The 13,876-nt window shown below is 39.6% G+C and overlaps 1 long non-coding RNA gene across 2 annotated transcripts; it reads right to left on the bottom strand.

Moving 5' to 3' along the window:
* Positions 1 to 107: 107 nt before the first annotated feature.
* LOC135296604 (uncharacterized) lies at positions 108 to 12,028 on the bottom strand. Of its 2 annotated transcripts, XR_010358662.1 has the most exons (7): positions 11,810 to 12,028; positions 9,915 to 9,957; positions 7,726 to 7,928; positions 7,199 to 7,318; positions 1,515 to 1,671; positions 1,227 to 1,319; positions 108 to 973 (listed from the first exon to the last, which is right to left on the bottom strand). It is a non-coding gene; the product is annotated as an uncharacterized LOC135296604 (long non-coding RNA). The 2 variants fall into 2 exon arrangements; XR_010358661.1 differs by having other exon boundaries at positions 9,915 to 12,028.
* Positions 12,029 to 13,876: the final 1,848 nt, after the last annotated feature.

Raw genomic sequence — 13,876 nt, 5'->3', positions numbered from 1 at the left:
CCGGGACGCTTGCCGGTGACAAAGTTATTGTTCCACCCTCTAACTACTTCAGTGCCTCCTCTTCTGTTTGTTTTTGTTTTTTTTTTTTTACTCTCAGCCCAATGCTCCTCAGCGGTGCCTCTAGCACCTGGGTCTGGAGGTTCCTTTGGCACCTTACTCCACACTGCAGTTGTCCAGGAGGAACTTGTATCAGAGATACACGACTGAACTGGATTTAGCAGCTGATTCATGCCAGGAGGTATGACTTAATTCTGATGCAGTGTTTTAGCACCTAAGCCTGGAATGTCTCATGAGGAAAGCTCAGTGTTTTGAGGGTCTCGGCATCTGCAATGGCTTGCTCAGTTTGGTTTTTCTCCGATATTCCATTAAGAGAGGAGAGAGTAATACAACACGTACTGCCAAAATCGGGAACTACTTTACAAATGGCAATAATACAGCACTTTACTCCTAATAATACCATTCTTTTGCAGGTTTATATTAGGCTGTCTAATTATCATCTTTAGCTTTTAACAATTCACTGGCACTTTATGCAGGATTTAGGCAGATAGAAGCAAATCCTATCAGTGACTGATGATAGGTTTTGAACTCATTTAACTCCTTAGGATAAAGCTCAATGATGCTGTCACTGTAAGCCTTCGTTTTGTCAGGTATTACCTTTGGAAATTGCATATTGAGTGCAAAGTGCCTTACCTCTAAACGTCCTGGAATTATAAACTACACAGATGACTAAATTAATAATTGCAGTTATTTCTGTCTCAAAGGAAGGGTTTTAGCATACACAATCACAGCAGTTTTTAAGGCCATTACAAAAAGATTTAAGTGCAGGAAACAGCTCTGCATCTCTCATTGAGGTTTCATCGTACAATTTATGTACTCACACTTCTCACAGACATGCAGCTGGCACTGTGGCTGATCAATGGGTTTTCCTGGGATTGCAATAAGAGTTTTCTCCAGTTTTCTCAATGAGACTCACCTGCAAACGGCAATGGAGAATTCAGGCGCCAGTCAAGGACAACAGGGCCCAAATCTGCCAGCAACCTCTGCAGCAAGACTCAGTTGTGGCAAAAAAAGATCCTAAAGGCAAGATGAACAGGACCACCACTTTATTCGGATCAATAGCTTTACCTGCCACATACACATTTGGACAGAGACAGGCAGCTTGTGGCTGCAGTTTGTGTGTGTCTGCCCCACGGAGGGTTGTGACAAATGCTTTAACAAGTGGTTACCTTGGTTTTCGCTGACAGCAGAGCCAGAGAGGTTTTGGGTTCCTGATATGAGTCTCAGGGCCCGAGGAAAGACTCTTGAAATGAGTTGCAGTCCTGGGGGGGAGAATGAGTACAGAATAATGTCAACGGTTCCTCTGAGGTTGAAATCTGCTGCAATACGTGTCACATATTATTGCTTTCCTCCATGCCCAACTTCTGTTTCACTTGCCACCCTCAGATTCTGTTTCTCTCCTCCCTCTTCCACCTCTCTACTTCTCTATTTCCATTTTTCTTTTGCCTGTTACCAACCTTCTCTCTGTTATATGGCGACCACTCTGATCTCTGAATAGGAATGTGAAAAGGAGCACCGAGATGCAGCTTTGTTTTGTTCTATGCTCACTTTAATCCCTGGTGTTTGAGCAGTTCACAGAGAAGAAAATGTGTCGATGCCTTCAGCCTAAGAACACTGAGCAGAGAAGGGACATTGAGAAAATGTAATTGCCAAGTTCTTTCTTGATTTAAACTGCGGGATGTTGATAGTAAAAGAGACGCTCCTCTGCCTGCAAAGTTGCTGCTTTCAAGTTGAGCTGATGTCTGCTTGTGTGCTGTCACTGTGAAGAACAACTCTTTAATAAGAACTCCTCTAAAGGTGGTTTGAATTAGCATATTCCACTCGGCAAATGAGGAATGTAGGCAGAGTCAGTTACCGCAGCTCAGCTGACAAGCCGTAACTTGAGAACATGCTCTATACGGGGGACAAATTTGAGCAAATCTTAGAGGCTAATCAAAGGAACCTCCTGGAACAGCAAAATGATCATTCTGCAGAACTTCAGGTTCCTGTTCCAAAAGCACTATATGTTAAAAACAAAAACCTAACAAACCGAAACAAAACACCGCCAAACAAAAAACACCAACTTGTGAAATACAGGTTAATGTTAGGCAAGGAAACTTCCTTTTTATGAAATATTGTTCAGCAGTGATTGAACTGTGGAAGCAGCTTTCCAAAATACTCCTGCCTAGGGCAGGAAAACTCCATCCTGAATGGTTCAAAACTTGGCAATGTTTATAAGAGATTGAAGAAACTTGTAATGAAAAGTACTGAGCAATCAACTCCATGAGGCACTACCTGTTCTTTCATAAATTAATTTAAAGGTACAAAGTCCTATTTTTATACTCAGGCTTTTATAAAGCTGCTTTCTTCTTACAGCAAAATTTTAACTTATATACTTTTCTGTATTGTATGTTCTAACAAATGTTTAACATATAGGTCTTTGTCAGTTTTAGTCTGTAAGTGTAAAACCTGAAAATAACACACTCTTTACAACAGTAGTTTAATGGGTATTAAAACTACTGAGACATTTGAAGTGATATGAGTTAGAATGACATTTTGTTTGACTGATAGTAAATGACAGTAGTGCTGTTTCAGCAAACACCTAAAATCTTTGTCATATCATTAAAATCATTGGGAAGTAAAGATATTAATATAATGATAGGAGTTTTGTACGTCAAATATCAGTCTCAGCAAGACAGTATTGCTGTCACATAAAATGAATATTTACTGCTGGTAGAGTTGAATATTTTACCCATTCTTCCTATAACATCATTAACCACGTGTTTAACTAAGCTGCTGCCAGTGTTGAGCGTTACTCTCAGCTCTGGCACTTGCAATTATCTTGTTACAAGTACTTTGCAGCAATATCTTTTAGTCTAATCGAACAGTAATTTATTCACATCCTTATGTGCTACTAAAACTTCAGATCTCCCCATTTATCATGTGAAACTATCCGCACAAAAAAAGTAATACAGCACTAGTTACACAGAAGTGAAGCTCAAGAAATAAAATGATAAGGGGGAAAATTGATTTCTAGATCTTAACATATACTTTAATCCATGGTGACAGTAAAATGCATTTTAAAAGGAGGTACAAATTATGCTATTTAATATATAATAATCCTAGTGATATCCTGAACAAATGTAATTCTGGTGTTTTTATGAAAGTCTTGATTTCTTAATTATTACATCTCTGTTCAGATTCAACCTCTCCTTATTTTAGTAACAGACTGAACGGGATATCAGTGAAGGGAACCAAGTATTCTCTATGGTTTCAGGAGCTTACTAGGAAGTACCAGATTAGTCTTAAAGCTGAGACAGAAACTGGTGAATAAGTAGAGTTAACCAGAAGTTAAGTAGTATCAAACTTTTTTTTCTTTTTTAAAGTTCTGTTAGCTGAAATGTAAATGGTATGCACTGTTCCTGTTCAACTGTATCATTTCTCAAGTGGCCTGGAGAGGAAAGGAAGTGTGATACATTGCAGGGATGTGAAACAGTCGTGTGGGATGCCAAGCAAGTCACATCTGCATTTCTGTGCTCTATGTACATCTCCTCACCCATTCATCTGGTCTTGCTTTTTCTTAATGACATTTGTGTTTTAAGCAGGTGACAAAAATAGGGAGCCAGGTCTAGTAGGAGTAGAGGCAAAGCAGGAAAATATTTTTCAGGGGGAAGTTCCTACATACACCGGTAATAGGGATTTACATGAGAGCACATTTTGTCCCCTAACAATACAAATTGCCACAGTACCCTCTCGAAATAAAGATGCCTAGCAGTACCTCCTGCTTTTTACAAGATTATGTGAGTACTGAAGATGGATCTAAGAGGGCATTCATGTTCTCTTTGCTGGAGAACATATTTATCTGCAAAGGCAAAGCGACTTGAAGTCGGATGAGCCAAGCAGGAGCTCTCCATGTTTCACCTCATCTGCAGAAGCCACAGCCCAGGAACTGGCCATTTCTTTTCCACTTCCTGGAAGGCTGCTTGTGAAGCATCAAATCACTTAACTCCAAACTCCCCTGTCTGAACTAAACTGCTGAGCATGTGTAGGACAAAATCAATGTGTGTTAACTATGAGAAGCCACAGAGCTAGCTGGTGGGAGGAGGCTTGCTCTAGACCTGCAGGCTTTTAACCATTGTTTAAGATGTGTTGGTTGGGTGCATCTAACTGAGCTTTAAGCAACACTTAAAATGATGGCTTTTCACTCTTCTTAAGTTACCCAAAATCAGTTTTATTCCACATTTCTCCTTTCTCTTGGTAAAGTTAATTGTGTTGCAGGTCATGCTTGTGCCACATAAAAAGAATGAGCAGAATAATGGAGAAGCACGGCACTTCCCATGGAAAAGACCCAAAAAGAAGCTTGTTCAAGCAGAAGGGAACGAGTTCCTCAACCTGGTGACTATAATGATGATGCACATGAGGCCCAGAACTGCAAGAGAGAGAATTCTTTCTGCTTTTACTCTAATTTCTCCTGCTTCACTCATGAGTGATAAGGACAAGCAGGTACACAATGGTTCTCCAAGCAGGTCAGATCCCAGATACCTGAATGATCTCTTCATTGTAGCCGTGTGCCATGTGTTCTGTTCCAGGAGACCAAAAAGAGAGACTTTGTATTTCCTTCTACACTCACAACAATTCAAACAGTTTGTTTCCTTTGTACTCAGACACCATTATTTCTTTTGGGATGAGGTAACAAAATTATTGAGGATTATTTTTCTTCCACAGAGATCCTGTGTGACTTCTTTCTTAAATATATTTTACCATTTTTTAATGCAGTGCTTGTTGGAATACCCCTAGTAATAATTTAATTGTTTAATGCATTATATGGAAGACTGATTTGATAAACAATTTTTAGGTACTATAGCTCCAGTTAGACACATATGGAGGTTTTGGTAGATTTTTGACCTCTGACTGGATTTCAGTTGGTTTTAGTTTATTGGATTGTTGTATTTTTAGTTGGTGGGTTGTTGTTATTTTAGTCTTAGAACAGAATGAGGTTAAAAAAAAAAGGAGCTGAAAGATATAACATCTTTGTATGTTTCTGAGAGCCTAATTTAGAAATCGTATTTAAACAAGAAGGAAAAATACAAATTATTTTCTGTCTCATTTGATCAAATCTCTGATTATTAATGGAATCAAATAACATTACAGCTGTGTTTACAGATGAAAATAATGGGGTCATGTGACAAAAAGATCTTACAGACATTTTTAAGTGTAGGGGTTTTTTAACACACTGTCTTCTACTGGTTCTCTTCTTGGGGATGTCATGAATGTCAGAGGCACAAAGGTGTTCCCCCTCCTTTAAAAGTGCTATAAGGATGTCTTATTCACACCTTCACATTACTCACTTCTGCTTTTGCTGCTGGAAACAGAATGAGAAAAAATATTTTGCATGAGAATGTGCAGGTACTCTATGGCAGCAGTGTGGACTCATTTTCTAGTCTGCAGATGAGGGCTGAAGAGGGGCTGTAATGGAGATTCCCACAGTTTGTGGATTCATAACCAGTTTGTGGATTCTTATTGCTCTCTATACAGTCTGCTTAGATAGGCTTTTCAGGGCAAATCAAACTTTGGCCTTATTTTCTAGCTGAAAAACTGAGAAGGAGATGATGAGGGATAAATCCCAGCAGTTCCCATGTAATTGCAAAATTTGTAATTGTGGTATTGCAGCAAGAGAAGTGTTTGCTGCCATGCAGCACTGCCAGTGTTTCACACAAATATCAGTCAGGAAAGTCAGTAATTTTTTTAGCACGATTTTGTTTAGACACATGTAAATAACAGCCCTATCAGGAAGAAATAAAAAGGCATGGTGACCCAAAGATTGAAAAACCTTTTTTTCAGGAGGAAAGTTACCAAAAGTCACATTATGTAAAACAAAAATCAGTCTGCACTACTAAACCTCATCTGCCATTAAGAACTTACATAATACACTGCTGACATCATGACTATATAAATTACATGCTACTTTCACATGTGACTTAGAGATTATGTTACTTGTGTACAAAAAAAATCAAACTTGTAATTTTTTAATTTAGGATGACCTGCTGTGGTATGTATTATAAAATTAGACACACATTCCAAAGCAACGACAGCAGGTTTACTTTTTATTGCTTTTAATCCAACAGGTGCAAAAACACTCATTTAGTCAAAATCATATAGATGCACAAAACCTTTTTTAGAAAGGGTACAGTTTTGCTTTCATTCTTGTAACACAGAATATGCCCTGGATTTTATTTTAGCTGAAGTACAGAATCAGGTTTGTTGTGTTTACTGATGTAACTCCATGGGTAAAATCCTGGCTTCACTGAAGTCAATAGGAAAACTCCCATGGATTCAGTGCGGCCAACATTTCATCCCATGTCTGTAATCAATTATTAAAATGTAACAGGGTCCAATGTATGACTACATTGGAAAAAAATTACAGCAAAATACTTGAAGTAGTTTGCAAATATTTTGGAGTCTTGAGACTCAGGGATTAATACCTCTCCTAGTTACTTCCAGAGAAATAACTTGTATTTGTACGTAGGCGAGTTCCAGATTGGATTTTTGAAGCATGTTTGATACTTGGTATTAAAAAATACATTGACTTTAATTTTATCTCTTTCTGAATTATTCACTTTTCAATCGTGTAAACTTTTTACATGTTTTCTTCCTCATTTAAAAGGGAGAAGAATTCAAATATTTTCAGTTTTGAAATTGAGACCATCATTAATCTTTGATGATAATGCAGAAAAATAAGACTGATAAATATTTGCATGTAGTTTTTTTATTTTACAATTCATTAAGTTTGTCTCCATCCTCAGCATAGTAGTGTGAAAAAGAAGAAATGACATATGAAAGCAGCAGTAAATTGAGAAGTAGGACAAAAGACACGGTACACATTTTGAACCTAATTTCCTCTTCTCCTTCCCCTCCTCTCAGATCAAGCCACACACTTTATGTGACAGTTACATTTGCAATGTAATATTCAAGGCAAACAAATTCTAAAAGTCCTCTAAAATACAAAGTACATGATATTTTCAAGGAGGACTTTTTCTTGCATATTACACAAAGGGACAAATAAGACCCTTATTCAGATATAACTTAACTTTAGCTAATAGCAGTGCTAGCCACCAAATTAACATGTTGTGTAAATAAACAAGAAATTGAAATTCAGACTTACCTGATGCTGAATGAGACAGGAAATTAACTCCTTCTGCTGAAAGTTACATATCTCAGTTGTAAGCATAAGAATAAAAGTGAATCCCTGGAATATTTTTCAGCATAAAAGTCTCACAACGCCCTGTCAATAAATTACAAGGAAGCATGGATGGTTGGAGGTCTATATGAGCAAGTAACAGAGAAGCATAGAAATAAATATCATCCTTCTAGCTCAAAAAAATACCACTTAACTTCAATTTGACCTTAACAACCACCACACAAACCAGGCAGAGTACCTATTGTCACCACCTGTACAGCTGGAGTGGACATATCCGAGCTTGAAGAGAAATGGGAAATAAAACGGCTTTTCATAGTCTCTGCTGCTAGAAAAGATGAATGCACTTCTATATCCAGGATGGATTACCTAGGTCCTTTAAGAAAACAGCACCACTAAAAATCATTCAGCTATAGCAAGGTTTACTAGAAACGCCTTTAGGAAATAAAGCTGCATGGTGGAAGAAGGGAGGACTTGTTTTTGCGAAGCTGTACCTCTAAAGGGTTTCAAGTATTGTTTCAGTAGCGAAGATAAATAGCGAATGTCAGGAAAGAAAAACGACGCAACCCTTGCCAGAAGATCCGATGACGCTCAGTGCAAGGTAGCATGAAATAAACAGTGCTGTAAAGATCACAGGGCTAGAATGGAAATCAAATGGCCAGACAGCGATAGAGCTGGTTCTCTTTAACAAAAATACCTAGGAGAAAAAAAAAGAAATGTAACAGCTTATTTGTGGAATAAAATAAGGCAATCACAACTGATTGAGACATCAATTTGTTTGGGGAAAGCCCTAAGAGATGGCAAAAAGCCTGCTGGAAGTGCAAGGGGAAAAAAGACTTTTGCTGAAATCCTAGATGTGGCGATTCTCATACAAACTTTACTCTGAATTGCTGACTTTGTGTTTACATCCCAGTTTTTCGCCCAGGGGGAGGACACACAGGGAACAGCAGGTATGACAATCAGAGACGGTGAAATGTTGTGAGCTACTAAAAGACATGCACAGAAAAATGCTAAGGTTGTCCATGCCTCAGGAATGAAATAACAAAGAGAAAGTTTGTTTAGAACTCTGCTGCCGTTGAGTGTTTCTAGAAAAGAGTAACTTTGAAACAGGGAGCTAAGCACTTTCTAAGGAGTTTAATTTCTTTTTGGAAGCATTCGTCTTGCAAGTGGAACAGAAAATAGCCAGGCAAAATATGAGATGTAGTATCTGGGGAGGTCTTCAGGGAATCAGAGAAGAAATAAACTGATGAGAGCCAAGGGGGATATTATTAGGTGCTTGGCCACACAAAGGCAGCAAATTCTAGCATCTAATAATATTCTTGTTTACCATATAGAGAAGCAAATGATTATTTTCACACTGTAACTGGGAACTTTTTTCAGTGTCTATAAGCATTGGCTTATATTCTGTCAGAGCATGTTTAGCAAGTTATAGAGAAATGAGACAAAATACACTAAGTTGTTCAAATTCAAGTGATACGTTTTAAAGACTTGTAATCTGAAGGAAAATATTGAATTTTTTTGTTCTAAAATAGCTCTTAAAAACTACTATCTCATCATTCAGATTTTTTTTTAATGTGGTAGTTTTTAAAGGTATCTATAGAATGTACCTGCACAGACATAGCCTGTATGGGGTAATGCAAACTCTGAGCCAAGCCTACAATCAGAGATATTAACACAACTGATTACACTGATGGAGTGAAGCCACTATTTTTATCTTACCTGAGATAAGGCACACAGGATATAAATTGCTGTTCAAAAGGCAAGGCATAAATTAAAAAAAAAATACAAGGAAAAAAGAATGAAAAAAACCATTTTATTTTAAAGGTACAGTGGGAGTAAAGATTAAAGATGATGGCAAATTCTATTAGTCAGGTTTTCTGTCCCTACAGTGGTCCAGAAGGACACAATGGAAGGGAAGCACAACACCTCTATCAGGTCTGGGAGCTGCAGAGCCAGCTGAGGCTGTCCAGATATACATAGAGCTACCTGTGGCCTAAGGAGCCACAGCCAAACCAGCTTCCATCAAACCAATTAATAAAAACTTTTAATCCCCTTATCCTACAGAGCACTAACGACATATTTTTCCAAAGACATCTAAAACCAGCACCATTCCTGCCCTCGTGGCTGGTGCTCCAACACCTCCAGGTCCTTCATCCTGCAGGGAGACACCAACAAAGGCTGGCAGCTGTACAGAATTAAAATGTGGGAGTTGAAAGATTTTTGACCAAAAATTGCTTTCATTTACCTTTGGTGCCTTCCCATGTGGTGAGCATTAGCCAATGTGTGTGTCTAGAGACCAAGAACAAGATCTGGTTTCTGCACTGAGTTTTTGTCACAAGGGCTGTGTTTAACCATGACAGATCCTGCAATTTCAAGACATATTTCCCTTCCTGTTGTTTCAGACTTGTGAGGCTCTGGATCAGAAACAGAGCTCAAGTTTATCTACCTCTGCTATATGTGGGATTGAAGATGAAAACACTCAAAGGTTTGCATGGGCATCCCAGCACAAAGCCAACAGTAACCCTTGTGATACACAGATTGCTGGAATCCCTTGCTGCTGCCAAATTTAATGTTTTAAAGCAATGTTCTGACTCCCCTGAAAAGAGCAGTAAAAATTCTGGTGATTTGGATGGGGGTAAGGCTTCACCCCTGAGTCTGACTATAGGAATACTCACTGACTCACCTCAGCTGCTGACTTCAAGCACACAAACCTGCAGCAACACTCTCTGATGGAGAGACAAAAGGCAGATTTCTCAGCTGTGAAACTTTAGCTTTACTGCAGACTTCTAAGCAAAACATTAGTCCCCGCATTTGTATTCTGTCTTAACTTAAACTCTAAAACTACAGAAGCAAAACTTAAAAACTAAAAATGTTTTATCTTAGTCTAGATATAAGTATTAAACAAAAACACCCTAAAATTTGTATCTGATTGTTATGTGGCATTGGCTTTTAATCTAAATTAGCTGCCTTTTTCATTGTTATTCTACTTGCAACAGCTCATTTCTGGTATTTTTAGCAATTTCACTAACCAAACAAGATAAAAAACCTCCCGTTTTTAAGCTAAAATGTTGTTATAACTTGTATCGATATCTCAACTACTGAAGACATAGTAGGTCCATTGATTTCAGCCCAGTTACAACTACTACTCCTGATTAATGCACTAAAATCACAAAGTAGTTTATATTCAATAACTTCCTAAAGATCCTTAAGACAGAGGGCAGCAGTAAAAAGCTTAAGAATACAAAATGCTTATTTTTCCTTTTATAAATAAAATCTCACGTGCTTTCAGTAAACACTCCATCCCCACAGAAACACAAAGTACTCTAGAAGGTGATCCCTCCCCAGCTTCTCCAACAAAGCCCTGCAAGGTACATGATTTATCACCAGGTTATTTGGGAATGTCTTTAATAGTTGTATCTTACCATTTTCAAGATACAGGTTAAGACTGAGGCTCTGTTTCATCTCCAATGGTAACAAGTTCTGTAGCTCCAGGCCTTCAGTCAAGAATGCTTGTGCTGTTCCCCACCAGTTACATCACCCCGTTCATCCCAATTACACATACTGCAGCTGATGTAGAGCTTTAATAATTTGTTTTATTTGTGCACTGATTAAAAAATTCTAGATCAAACATTTAATGAAAAGCTCTCCAACCTGACAGGTTTGCTGCTGAATGCAGTCATTTACAACTCGAACCTTATAATAACCAGAGCAAGTGTTGGAAAAGCTGTTCATGCCAAATGTTCAGCAACTGACATATATAATCTTATATCTTTTCATTCAGACCTTTTTAAAAAAAAAAAAAATCCGAGACCTAATTATATTGGTTGTAACTGTTCTGAAATGAATGGTGGCAGGAACTAATACTTGTTTATTTTCTTTCCTGACAAGTGCTCTGAGTAAAAACAGTTTCTAGACATGATGGAATGACTTTTCCTATGACTCAGACACATTCAATGAAATAAGGTTTGAAGAAACTGAAGCTGGTTTTCTGTCTAACAATAGTAATTGAAAATACCCAGAACTTGTAAGCATTTATGCCATTTAGAAATGTCGGACAAAAAAGCTACATAGGGAGGACAAAAAGTCTCCAGAAAACAAGCTCTTGCCCTATGCTTTTTCATTTGAGTGAGATATTGCACTTATTCACTTGGGCTTATTTCAATTTAATGAATTTCTCTTTTCAGTTTGATTTTCTATATAATTTTTAATTTACAGGTGACACTTAAAGTGAACAGTCACATTTTCAATTGGCAACATATTTAATGTTTTTCACAACTCCAGGGCAAACTAGAGTTTTAAAACATACTACTTGGTAATATAAGAAAGGCACATGAAACTTTATGTTTATGTCCATGTTACAAAGCTCTAACTAGCACACTTTTTGCAAGCTGCTTAGCTCCCAGTATTTCAGTTTTTTCAGCTTTTCTAAGAGTAGGCTACCTGGTTTGGTTCTGTTTTGAAAAGAAGTTGTCCTAAATTTTTGTTATTGCTCTGCAGCACGTAGTTTAAAAGAAACAGAATATAAATTAAACATTATTTGAAAACTTAGCAAAGTGTCTGCTGAAATGAGAGGTATACCTGGTAATTTAAGTACAGCAATCACGAAGGCATGAAAACCCACTTGGAATGGGTTAAAAGTTAAAGCTAAACCCACTTGAGGTTTTTAACTGGTTCATTTAATACCTCATCTCTCACAATATTTCTGACCCCAGGAAAGCACTCAGACTTCCACCGGTACTCCTGCAATTGTGATTCCTGCCCCCGGCCTTTCCCCTCGGCCTCAGGCCCGGGATCAGCCGCCACGCGCACCCCGTTGGCTTTCCATGCCCGCGCTGCCCGTGGCCCATCTGCTCTGGCTCCGACGTCCCACAGCCAACATTTCCACACAAATGCCATCCCCGGGCAGCCTTTCTGTAGAGTCGAGCTCCGAGAAGGAGCTGAAGTCTCGCTGATGCCGCAGTTTGGGGCCGGCTAAGGCGGCTGGAGTATCTCTCCTCGGTGAATAAAGGATCCCGCCGCGGCTCGGCAGGGCCGGGCTCTGCCAGGGCTCGGTTTCCCCGAGGCCGGGAGCAGAGCGGAGCTGCGGCGCTGGGCTCTGCCCGAGCCATTCCCCATCGCAGAGCTCCCTCTGCTGCCGCCGCCGCTCCGCCTGGGCTCCCGGCACGGCCCCGCTCCGCCTCGGGCCCCGGGCAGCGCCCGGGGATAGCTCCCGAGCTTCTCCGTGGGGAGGCAGGCAGGAGGAGCCGAAGGAAAGCCGGCTCTTACCGCCGTGCCGGCCACGCAGTTGTGCAGTTAATGAATTTGTGACTGATGGCCAGTACAACTTGTGGGAGCAGCCACATCGCTGGAGCTCACGCTGTCTACAAAAGAACACTTAAAACAGCTTTTCCCAGATTGTTAAAATATAGTCTGACCTATAGGATGGGATTTGGAATTAAAGGGCATCTGGTAACCACTCTTGATAAACTGGGCCCTGAGGTAGGCTGCAAAAATCCCATAAACAGAGCCCACAGCCACCTTTCTTGACACCTCTGAAATTCATTGCATCCAAAGCGCTCACTGCTTGCTTCTTCACCACCACAGAGATCTGCAGATGCATTTCCAAAGTGCACTGAAATGAGAGGTGGATCTGAGGGAGGAGGGTGTTTCAAAGTGACTTAGAGTTAGCCCTTCTGCAGAAATGGTAAGAAATGGTTTGAATTCGGGCTTTCAAGGATGAACAGGGACATCGTCCCTGTTCCCTCACTGTGCATTCAGGCGGTGAAACATTGGCCTCCCAGGCACCGTCCAGCCAGCTCTGAGCACTGTGCTGCCTCAGCACCTGTCAAAGTAGCCACAAACACCACCCTGACTTCTGCTGCGTGCATTTCTCTCACCCATCCCAAACTTTACCTGTACAGAATACATATTTCTAATTGCAAGCCTCTACATTTTAGTTTTTTCTGCATTAATACTCAGTATGGCAATACTTAAAATACTGTTTGCACTGAAGTGTCTGAAATATATTAAGGCCAGATGTCATAAATAGCATGTAAAGCATTAACAAAGTATGTTGTACCTATCATGCTTCAGGCATACTCTGCGGTAATTCATCCTCTGGAATAGCACTACTCCCTCCACCAACTACAGAGAACTCTGGATAAATAATACAAGTGAGCTTCATGTGGGAGATTAATTTCACCTGCAGTTTATGTAATACTCGCCATTAATTAATCTGTTACTAACAGTCTGATGTCTCTCTATCAATAGACACCTATACTTGGCCACTTTCACATCAACCTTAGAAAGTGACATCTCTTAGCATACATCTCTGTGCAGTGGAAAACAGAAGGCAGGCAAATCCAGGTAGCATTAAGGAAGCTGTTATGTCTGCATGGAGGAGTACAGGACTTGTGCAAGGATCTTTGCTCTGTCTTGAAACCAAATGTGAGCTGAATTCAGCCTCTGACTAGCATTCATTGGCTCAGACAGAATGTAACACTGGTAGGACTCTGCTGTCTCTGGTATTGGTCATCATTAGACAAGGCACCTGTAGCCAGTCTTAAGCAGACACAGAGATCTGGACCAAAATAAGGAGTTTATGAAGCTGACTAGCTTGGATTATTGCTCAGCTCAGCCTGCATATAAGTGCCACCACTGAAAGAC

Source organism: Passer domesticus, chromosome 1 (assembly GCF_036417665.1).
Source record: "Passer domesticus isolate bPasDom1 chromosome 1, bPasDom1.hap1, whole genome shotgun sequence".
NCBI classification, from domain to species: domain Eukaryota; kingdom Metazoa; phylum Chordata; class Aves; order Passeriformes; family Passeridae; genus Passer; species Passer domesticus.
This window is presented reverse-complemented; position numbering and strand designations above follow the sequence as displayed.